The following is a 10,900-nucleotide window of genomic DNA, read 5'->3' on the forward strand; positions in this document are numbered from 1 at the left end:
TAAAAACTCAAGTTAATTGTTTTTAAAAATGCAATGATTATAATTAAGAAAAAAAAATCATAAATACTTACAGGTGACTTAAAAGGAGATCAATGCAAATGTCAGTCCCGCTATGCAGCCCGAACTGCTTGGTGCAAGGTACTGGCATTGATAAATGGGTGTATTTTCACCTAAAGCATCACAGCAGGATGCTGGGCCTGGTATCCCCTCTGTTTTCCCTAGGTGTAGGCTTGAGTGATACTTGTGCTTCCTGGTAAAGAACTGTATGATTTCAGACAGGAGGAGCAAATGCTCTTTAATATGCATGTCTGTCTTTTCCCAAGGTTACTGTTATTTTATAGGCTCATTTACTTGTCAGCCATGTTTCAAAGTTAGCTAAGTGTTGAGAGCGTGGTATAGATGGTAAGAGGCCAGTTGGTAATTTCCAGTCCAGGATACCATTGTTAGTCACTTGAGGTTTGCAAATTACAGGTCTTTGATAAACAGTCATTGTTTCAAACTGCACTTGTTTACTAGAGACATAATAAAGTAGGGATTTGCTGGACTCCTGATCACAACTGTTGTTTACTTATGCTCACTGTGCCAGTTTTTCTAATTATGACTGGCTAGGTGCAATGCAACACTTTAATTGGTAAGTAAAATAAGCAGTGTGTTCCACTACTAATGGCTGGGCTGTGCAGAGCAGTTTCTAATTAGACTAAAGAAGCACCAAATACTGGCATTGTCACAAACTGGCTTTCCAACAGCTTATTTACATCACAAAATCTGTGTATAAAAGTAGCTTGCATCCCTCCTCCCTTGTAAACACGTGTTTCACATTCTGTGAGGCTGATGCTTCACAATGAATGTCATCCAGATAATATAGGTTGGAGTATGGGGAAAGCATCTTGATAAACAGAATACACAATTTCTATGGCTAGAAATTAGTTTTTAGAGCTTTCTAAAGAAGCCAATTTTTTTTAATACATGTATTGCAAAGGTTCTGCTATTTCTCTTTACTGGCCAGTATAATATTATGGTTCTGCACAAAGACATCTTTTTCTAAGTCTATAGAGGAAGAGTTTGTAAAGGCAGGGATTGTACCTATACTCTGCTATTTCTATAAACAACAATTGTCACTCACTTGCTAAAATGGAGGTCAGGAGAAAGTGCTATTCTTGGGAGGAGGATGAAGCCACAGAACTGACTGAATGACAGGCTGGCTCTGTCACAGATTTATTATATAACTTTGGGTAAATCACAAATTTACTGGTTTGTAGAAGGGAGATAATGCTAAGCTTACAGTGAGGGTTGTGATGGTTTATTGGGTTGGTTGTTTTTTTTTTAATAAAATGCATTGAAATTACTTGAAAAGAATGGCCTCAGAGGTATATGGAATTTATTACAGATCCAGTATAAATCACGTTTCTTGGAACTAAACTGATTTATACCAATGAGGATTTGAATATATTCAGAGTACAAAAAGGTATTTCCTTCTTAGTAGTCCTTCTTTACTATAGAGAAAATTAAAGATCACACCAAGTGTTTAATTTCTATTTAAAATTACAACAGGTTTTTAATAAAGATTGTGCTGACAATATCACGGCCTCATTTTAGCATGAGTGATTTCAAAAGAAGATAGCACTAAATGCTTTTGTTGAGTTTAGTGTTTCTTCCCTATTCAGGTTTTTTTCTAATCAACATAGAGGTTTAGTGTTCCTTTACTAGAGAGTCACAGAGGCTGGATGCCAGCTGCATCGCCTGCTTGTAGAAGAGACAGTTCAAAAAGAATATTCTCTTAATAATCTGTTGGGCAAGCTGCGTATGGTAGAGCCATATCTGGGTGAAGAGTTTAATGCAGAAAAATTTATGACAAGCTGGGGGCTTTGGAACAAGGCATGTGGCCGGACTAATAAAAATGTCTCACAGTTACTGCTAGAGGGCTTGATCCTGCTTCTCTTGAAGCAAGCAATACAAGTCATGTTAGCCGTGCAAAGGCAGGATAAAGTCCTTCAGCTTGTGGAGACCCTCAGCAGGAGGGGACACCTGTCCGAGCCATTGAAAAAGGCATCAAAAGTAATCCCGAACTCCCATTAACCCCATGCTGCTCCAATACAGTCTGTTGCAGTGTAGTTGCCTTTACATCCTATAGGGCAATGACCATTCAGCTCTTCTCTATAGGAGCCTCAGGCCGCTTCTTACTACTACTGTATGGTTTATTTTAACATTAGGACAACATAAAAGAGAAAAGGAGGTTTGTGAAAAGTCACACAAAATGTGTGTGTGTTTAGTATACCCGAAGGCTCATTACTTCCTTGTGGTAATGCTGCCAGGCCTCCTTCAATCACTTCTGTGTCGGTCTGGCAGTCAGCTTCCTGCAGATATTATACCCCCAAACCACTGCTCCATAAGAGGCTTCTGTTTTACACCTGCCATCCTTCTTTTAATTGTATGATTTCGCACCTTGTTCTAGGCCTGGCGCTCCTCCAAGCAATTCCCAAGCGTCCACTAAAAAGTGGTTGGTCTTGAAGCACTTTTCTTCTTTTCCACTTTTCATGCTATGCATACTCCCCTATTATTTTAAACCAGGGTATTAGCAGAGGGAAAGCCGTGGTAACCAGTCCAGTGCTTCAAAGTTGTTAACAGGGCTGCTCTGGTCTCACCCTAAAATAGGCTTGTGCTTGTTCAAGTGCATTTCAAGCAGCATGGATGCTAAAATTTAAGGGACTCGGTAGCCAACACAACACTTATTCATAGCAACTTTGTGTTTCTTGAATTGCTTCCACCTGTTGCAACATTCAAACATTCCCACAAGTTACTTAGTTCTGAAGTAGGAACTGTCTAAATAAGCTTCCCAGCCACTTCAGCCAAGTCTAGTGTCCAGATCATCCAAATAGCTACAGCTTGAGCTGACACAGAGTTTAGTTCCAGTCTGAACATATTTAAGCTAATAATTTCCAGTTTAAAAGTCTGTTACTAATGCTGCTGTTATTAAAAAATACCAGGTAGCAGAGAGATTCTGGTTTTTTCTGTATAAGCAGTCTCCTGTCAGAAAGCTCAGTGAGACAGAGATTGGGAGAAGGAGGAAAGGGGCTGGAAATCCTGGGTGTCTGTAAGTGTAGGAGGGTTCTGTGCTAGAAGGCTGCTCTGTATCCTGGGTTCAGAGGAAGGCAAAGTGGTGAGGGGGTGAGAGGATGGGAACTACAGAGACCGCCTGGGCAATGGGGCAAGGCAGCATCGGAAAATAAATGAGAGCTCACAGCAGATGCTGATTCCTCAGCCAGCTATTCTTGGCAATGAATAAAAAGGTTAAAGCAAGGAAGAGTTATGTTTGCTTATATATGTGTGTATGTATATGTATGTATGTATCTTATTTTTAAAAGGTAGTTTTTATTTCCAGGTTTTCAATTATTTCAGAGGTTGCCTGTATTGGAGGTGCCACAGTAACTCAAAGCTTCACAGAGACAAATCTATTATTGCTTATATCACAAGAATGCCTAGAGGCCTCTTGTAGGGACAAAGACCCATTGTGTCAGATGTTATGGAAACATCATGTATATCTTCAATTCATAGTGGATTTTGAATCACCCTTAATAGTTTAATATTTTTTTTTCCCATCAGTTAATTTCAGCTTTCAGGCTCTGAAAGGGGCTTTTACACAGCATTTGTAGGTTCTGGCAAAAATTTCTACAGATCACTGCAGCCACTTCTGCATACCATTTCTATACACCACCATTGGCAAATACCAACAGCAGGTAATAAAACTAGATATAAGTGATTCTGAGAATGTATCACAGTGTTAGATTCAAGTATTAACTGAAAAAAGACTAGGAAAACCAGACTTTTTTTTTTTTTTTTTTTTTTAAGTACTCTTAGAATTGAAATGTCCCTTTATTAGCAAAGTATTTAGACATTCTGTGACCAAAAATGAGAGAGAGAGTAAGGTAATCAAAACACTGAAGGATCATTTGGAAGAATTCAGTGTAACATTTTCAGTAAAGTATCATTGGTTTTAGATTTCCCCCCAGAACTGTAAGATCTGTCCTAGCTGCTGATAAACTATTTTTTTGGATAAGATACTGTAACAGACACTAGGTTGACTCTACAGTGTAAAGTTGTCCTATTGAGCAGACAAATACCGGGATAGTTACTCACACCATTTAGCAGCACACTCTGCAAATAATCTTTGGAAGCCACTGAGACTATTCATTTTTTTAAACAAGTGCTCTGTAAAGTTCTGGCTTTGCCCAGGACTGGTAATTTTATTCATTATGTGAATGCAACAACTTTGACTTTGTTCAGTGTAATAATATGGCATCTGCCATGCACAAATGTTGGAAGATGTTTGAACTATGGCTGCATAAAGTGATGGTTTGTGTTGTTTAGACTGAATTCCAACATTTTTGTTAACACCACTCACATCATCAAGGTATATCCAAAACCACCACCAACTAGCCAGGCAGCTTTCACTGCAAGTTTTTCAGATATTATCCTTCTGCACTCCATTTCTAAAGTCTTATCTCCCTTGTCCATAGCCAAAAGCTACTAACTTGGAACAAAGTTCAATCAAGACCCAAACATAATGAAGAAGGTGAAATCACAGAAGATGGAGTTAATGGCTGCAGCTACCGCTGTGGATCCTTTTGCCACAGGCTCTGAAAGTCTGGAAAATTAATCAAAGTTCAATCAAGGATGTATGATATTGCGGCTGCAGCAGCAGCAGTGTCTGGTGTCACCTGGGAGCTGTCCATTAAAAACAGCTCACTGCAAACCATCCTGGTATCGATGTGCTCTGCCGGTTGAAGGGGGTAGTCAGGTGCTACTCCAGGACATTGCTATACCTTCTGCTTTCACTCCTGGGTAAAATTCAAAAGTTCAACATGTATTTTAGACATAAAAAGAACAGGTACATGTCTGGAGTAAGTTAATAAAAGAGGCAGTTTTAAAGGAGTCTACTAAGTGGAGGATGGGTGACCCTTTCAAGGAAGTTTTCTTGGAATGTCACTGTAAAGTAGGAACTGAAATTTCTTCCTCCCAATCAATAAGAAGGGAACGTATATGGGAAAAGATAACTGAGAATAAAACTTTTGGCAAAAGCATAAAGTTGTAAGAAAAGTCTTCAGCAGAGTGGGAGAGCTGGTAAATATACTTCTGTAATAAACATTGATTGTCCTAGTAGTAACAGTACTTTAGGCATGGTTGTTAAACTCAACCATTTGTTCAGAAAGTTGTAGCTTACGAGCTTGGAAAAAAATCTTATGCAGATAAACTGCAGTAATTTCTTTTCAATAATTCTTCATCTAAAAATTCATTTAAAAATATAAATATTTGCTTTTTGTTTCATTGTCTGGAAAAAAAAAAAGTGTCCTGTAACCTGTGTGATGTTTATGATTAAAACTTGGCAACACTTGTAGATGGGGAAAATTCATCTTTCATTTTTATCAGTCTGCCACTGAGACATGTCCTAGTCATCTCTCTAATACTCTAACATTCCCATGAAACAAAGCAAAATTGCCACCACTGGTATTACTGCTATGTTACTCATCGGTTATTATATGCCGTAGTTTAAATGGTTGAAAACAACTACCTGGTATTAAAGAACAAGGAGGACAAAACAACCCAACCCAAAACTGAAAAAAAAACCAAACCCACAACCAAAAGGAAGGAAAATGCTGGAGGCTGTGAAAATAAATATGAAGCTCCACACTGTAGGTGAAGTCTCTCCTGTACCAGTAGAACTCAACTGCCTTTGGAAAAAGCCCCAACAGCATTACTGTTTCAGGTATCATACTGCTGAGACTCCTTTTCTTTAACCATGTAAAATATGAGTGGCTACCAGTTTTATGGCAGGCATTTTATTCTGACTTCAACACACCTCTGGGCTGATGTCACACCCTTTGGCCCAGGGGCACAAATGTGTTTCCTGACTATTCCTCTTACGACAACACAAAGTTTCTGGAATTCTGTCTCAGCCCTTTCAATCAGATAGCGTAAACACATCTGTCTCCCCATTGTATTTCTGCCTGGTTCATCTATATATCGTAACTGAAATTACTGGTATTCTTTTGATAAACCATTAGTGTTAGAAAGGGGGTTGAATTTTTTTGTTAATTACTAAATCTCAGTGACAGACAAAATCTGCCTGTTAAAACTTGTGTTGTAATTTGAGGATTAAATGCTGCACCTCTGAGAAACGTCAGTATCAAAACTGATTTGCTCTAAGAGACTTAATGTTGTTAGAAGCTGCAGTTTGACAAAGTAGATTCCTTAATAATAGAGTTAGCAATTAAACGTTTTAAAGTCCTTACAGGACTTGCAAGATGAGAGGAGGGTTGGTAGAATTGTGCAGAAAGGGAAATGTGTAGCCAATACAGCTCCCACCTTAATCCCTGATAGCAAAAGACTTCAACTCCCATTATTGTTTGGTTATTAGATAATATTTGAAAATTGCATTTCACTTGATAACACCTTTCTCATCTAGCGCAAAGGTTTGCAAGTTCATATTCTCTGCTAGCACTTCTGTGCGAGCGCACCCCAAACTAGACTGACCATGCAAAGAAAGATGGGCAGAGCCGCAAGGAACACTTGGGTATGTTGTCCTTGCTGCAGCATTCCCATCTCACTCTTTAGAGTGGTATCTCTAGTTGGGTAGGTATCTCATATATGACAAAATGATGCAGTCATTTGCCATCCATTTAGATGGAAGCTGCATACTTCATTGCAGTTAAAAAAAAATTTAGAAAGGTAGAGAACAGAATATATGGGTAAGCCAGTTTTCTCTCTCACAGGCAGGGGGCGGGGGTGGAATTGGGAGGAGGGAGCAAATAAAGTCCTTTAGTGTATGTCTAAAACTGTTCCAATTCAGGCAAGTCACTAAATATGCTTACTTTGGATAGCAATGTGTTGCGATTCGTATTTTTGTAACAACTTTTCCAATCTTGATATTCACTGCATATATATACAAAATGTTTCTATTTCTGTGTTTTTAAATAAATATATTTGTAGGGGTTAGACAACTTCCAAGTTGGTGCTTTTTTGGCCTATTTGCTAGCTTTAGTTACAAATACAGATTCGGATTGTGAAGCCCTCTCCTCCTTGAAGTTTAAATTTTGTGGAGGTTGATCTGCTTTACAAAACATTTTAAAGATAATGTCACTATGTAAGCTCTTTATAATCTTTTCTTGTACTCTTTGGTTGTACATATTGAAACCCAAGTATAGAAAGCTACTAAGCAAGAAGGTGAAAGGAAATATATTTAGTTTAACATTATAAACTGGCAAAAAGACAGAGAAAAAACAATAGAACAATCAGTGAGTTTGCAAAAGGCTAATAGTTTAGCTGGATGCTCCAGGCTCCACATTGGGTCAGACAGTGTTTTTAAAAGCTGTGGAGGGTGGAGAGAGTACAGAAGGTATGCTGCTTGCAGAGAAGATACATGCTTTAGGCTTATTAAGACTCTGAATTGTAAGGCTCTCCGAAGGATCTAATAAACCTACCTAAAGAGCAGATAAAACTGTTGAAAAATGCAAAGTAGAGCATGCTAGAAAGAAGTAATTTGGAGGTTTTGTAAATGCTGTAATGTCCTGGAATGAAATTGTAAACATTCAACAGAAAGTTATCACATAACTGGGTGAACTCACCAGTATGGCATATATGAACAATGGATTGACTCTACTGCTTTTATTAGGAGAGAGAAAATGCTTTATTTATCTGTCATCAAGTATATGCTAAAAGTTGTGTGTCCCTTTTGCTCAGTGCAAAACAGCATTAAAGGGTGGAAACTAAAATGCTAGAAAGCAAAAGAGTGGAATAGAGTAATATTTAAAGTATGTTAATGCTATCAAAAAGTCAAGAGGGGCACTGTATCCTTTCTGGTCATCCTAAGACATCCCCAAAAAGATTTAAACAAAGAACGAAGAATGAAAATTGGAGAATCAAAATATGTAATTATAGAAATCATTGGAAGCAGGGGAAGGCTTTGGTAGGAGGATCATCAACAGGACCACCTCAATTAGTGAGGAGATTAATAAGATATGACATGTACAAATGTAGTGATTAGCACAGAGAAGCCAAACCAAGTCCTTTGGTTTATTGTTTCGTGTTTTAAAGCAAAATGTTTTAAAACCAGTATATTAAAAAGCTTTTTCTGCACAATGCATAATTAAGCTATGTTGTATAAATATGGTACCATTCATGCTGAGAAATTGGCCTTGAAAAAGGATGGAACTTAAAAAAACCAAACTATACTACATGGCAAACTTTTATAGAATCGAATTTTTTTCAAAGACAAATACATTGTGGCATAAGGCAATAATTAATAAATATTAAAAAGAAACACTGTTCAGGTAGGACTTTTCATAATTACTAATTGCAGGGTTTCTTGATCCTAGTGGCTGTTTCAGTGGAGAGGCACTGTTTCACGGCAATGGATCAGTGGTATGATCTGGTATTGGTGATGTCTTTCTGGGTCTGCCATACGCACTACTTCAAATGTTAGCATTTTGTAATGGCCAGTGCTCACTTAACTTCACTGCTACCTTGAGCTACAGAAAAAAAGTAATGCAGTGAGCAGTTAGATGAAAATTAGTGCTGAAGCAAGGGTGCAAATGCAAAGGTATTAAATACACTTCTTATTTTCACTGGGTTCTTCTTGTCTAATTGCACTAAAGGGGATGTAATTGGCAAGACAGGGATCAACATTTGAACTCTGGTTAAACTGCTAGTGGAAAACAGTTTTGGACACTTTATAGCTCAGTATTATCTGCTTAAAAAAACTAAAAAAAAAACCAAAAAACCCAAACCTTAAAAAATCAGCCTACCTGGAAATACTGAACAAGAGATTTGGATTTCTCTGTTGCTTAGATGAGAACTGGAGTGCCCTACCTGACCTTCCATGGATCTTAAGAAACTTTATCAAGTACTTTATGGCTTTAGCAGGCCTGTTTGTAGTTCTAGTGAGACTAGTGCTCAAAACCTATGCTGCAGCACACTAAGTTTAAAACTATTTTCATCTTCATGTGCAAAAGTTTGTTAAATTTTAAAAACCATTGGGCTTGCAAGTTCTTTGAAACCCACAACTCTGTTTATCTTGCTGACAGGACCTCAGTTCTCCTTGTTTTCAAGGTCTGTTTCTTCTTTTCCCTCCTATTTCCCCAAAATCTTGTGTCCCTTCAGTCCTGGACAGCAATTCCCATTCCTGTTGGCTTTTCTCCCTGAAAGGTGACCCAGTGCCCATCTGTGTGATCATGGGGCTGACCATTACTTCACTTGTCTTCTGAAAGGTGAAATGTTTAATCCACACATCTTTCCAAGGTGATAAGTGAGCAGAGCATTAAATTAGTGCTAAGATCTTTGCCAGCAGTTGATTTAAGTAAGACGAACATAGTGTATTATGTGTTTGGAATTTAGGCCAAGCAGGCAGGACACAGAGGTTAACACCATTTTGCAGCTAACTCTGATAAAAGCGTGAAGCAGGCAGCATGTGGTTGGGGAAGTTACATGCCCGTTTGCCTAGAGAACGCAGCAGCAAACACCAAACCTTCTCCTAATGCTTAGTCTGTGCTTGATTAATTTCTCGATCTTCTTTTTAGAATGATTTTTTATTATTATTTTTGGAATCAAACACCAAAATTCAGGTCATGATTGAAATTTAAAAGTTAGGAGAAATCTTTTCCTAGGGATTGTATTGTGCTTTTGTGCTGTAACACACTGACTCAGTTGCAGTGATTCCCTGGGATTAATATCCATTTTTTAAGCATCCTAGATAATAAAATCAGGTAAGAGCAGCAGCTTTTTGTTTATAGTCAGTTTCTTAAAACTATGAATACTCTTGTATTTGGTTGTTTTAGCACTTTACAATCTGCCCTACATCCCCTTACATTCATGCTGCTCTGAACACACAGGCTGAGGCACGGAGAAGCAGCAGCAGGCTGGGACAGGTGGGAGGAGAAAGCAACTTTCCTTGGGCTGTGTTGTTACGCCATGATTCTAGGTATTTATGTTAGGACTTACGTGGAGTTCAGACCTGGGGACCACTTTCCTTTGCCCTCCACGCCGCCCCTTAGAACACAGTAAGATGCCATGGTTTCCTCAAGGAGCTTACAATTCAAATAGATCAAAAAAAAAAAAAAAAAAAAAAAAAAATCTGAAGCAAGGAAATAGAAATCAGAATTGAAGTAACTTGCCCAAGGTCAAATAGCAACTCAGTGGCAGAGCCCTGAATGAAGCCCAAGACCTCTGGCTCAAGCCTGGTGCCCTGTTCCGATGCCTGTTCCTTTCCACAAGAAGCTGGTTTTCCATTAGATTTTACTGCTGGAAGAGGAGTTATGGGAGTCGCCCTCTGGTTTCCATTTTGATCATTCTTCAAGACGCGTCTTGATAGCTGTTCTGTACAAGCAAGTTTGAACTATGTATCAGCTGAAATTACTGAAAACGCTGTTAATGTGCCAGTATTTCTTTAAAAGTTGACCTGTAGATAAAAACTGTGCCTTGCACATGTCACATTATGCTAGAGATAGTTGGATTTTATGAAAAGGTGCACAGATAGTAAAATGTGGAAAAATTGCTAATCAGTAACAGTGAATAGTTTAAAAAGAACAAGGCATGAATATGTCCCCATAAAATATTCATTGAAAAAGCTCAATTACTGAAAATAATCCTTAAAATAAAAGACTGTTAGTAGATAATTAATTAAGAAAAAAGTAAATTGGTCTTAAATTGTTTGCTATGGATAGTTAGCCCATTTAATAAGAATTATCTTCCAGGCAAATGGCAGATAGCTAGTAAATAGTTTTTTCCTAGGAACCAGCTAGAGGGGAGAGCGGCTCTCCACACATCTAAGTTTTAGTCACTTATCATTTTGAAGTCAGTTCAGAGCTTCTGGCAGTTTATGTAATCTTAAGCCACTCTTCCCACTTTTGTT

This window comes from Harpia harpyja, chromosome 14, assembly GCF_026419915.1.
Source record: "Harpia harpyja isolate bHarHar1 chromosome 14, bHarHar1 primary haplotype, whole genome shotgun sequence".
Classification (NCBI taxonomy): Eukaryota; Metazoa; Chordata; class Aves; order Accipitriformes; family Accipitridae; genus Harpia; species Harpia harpyja.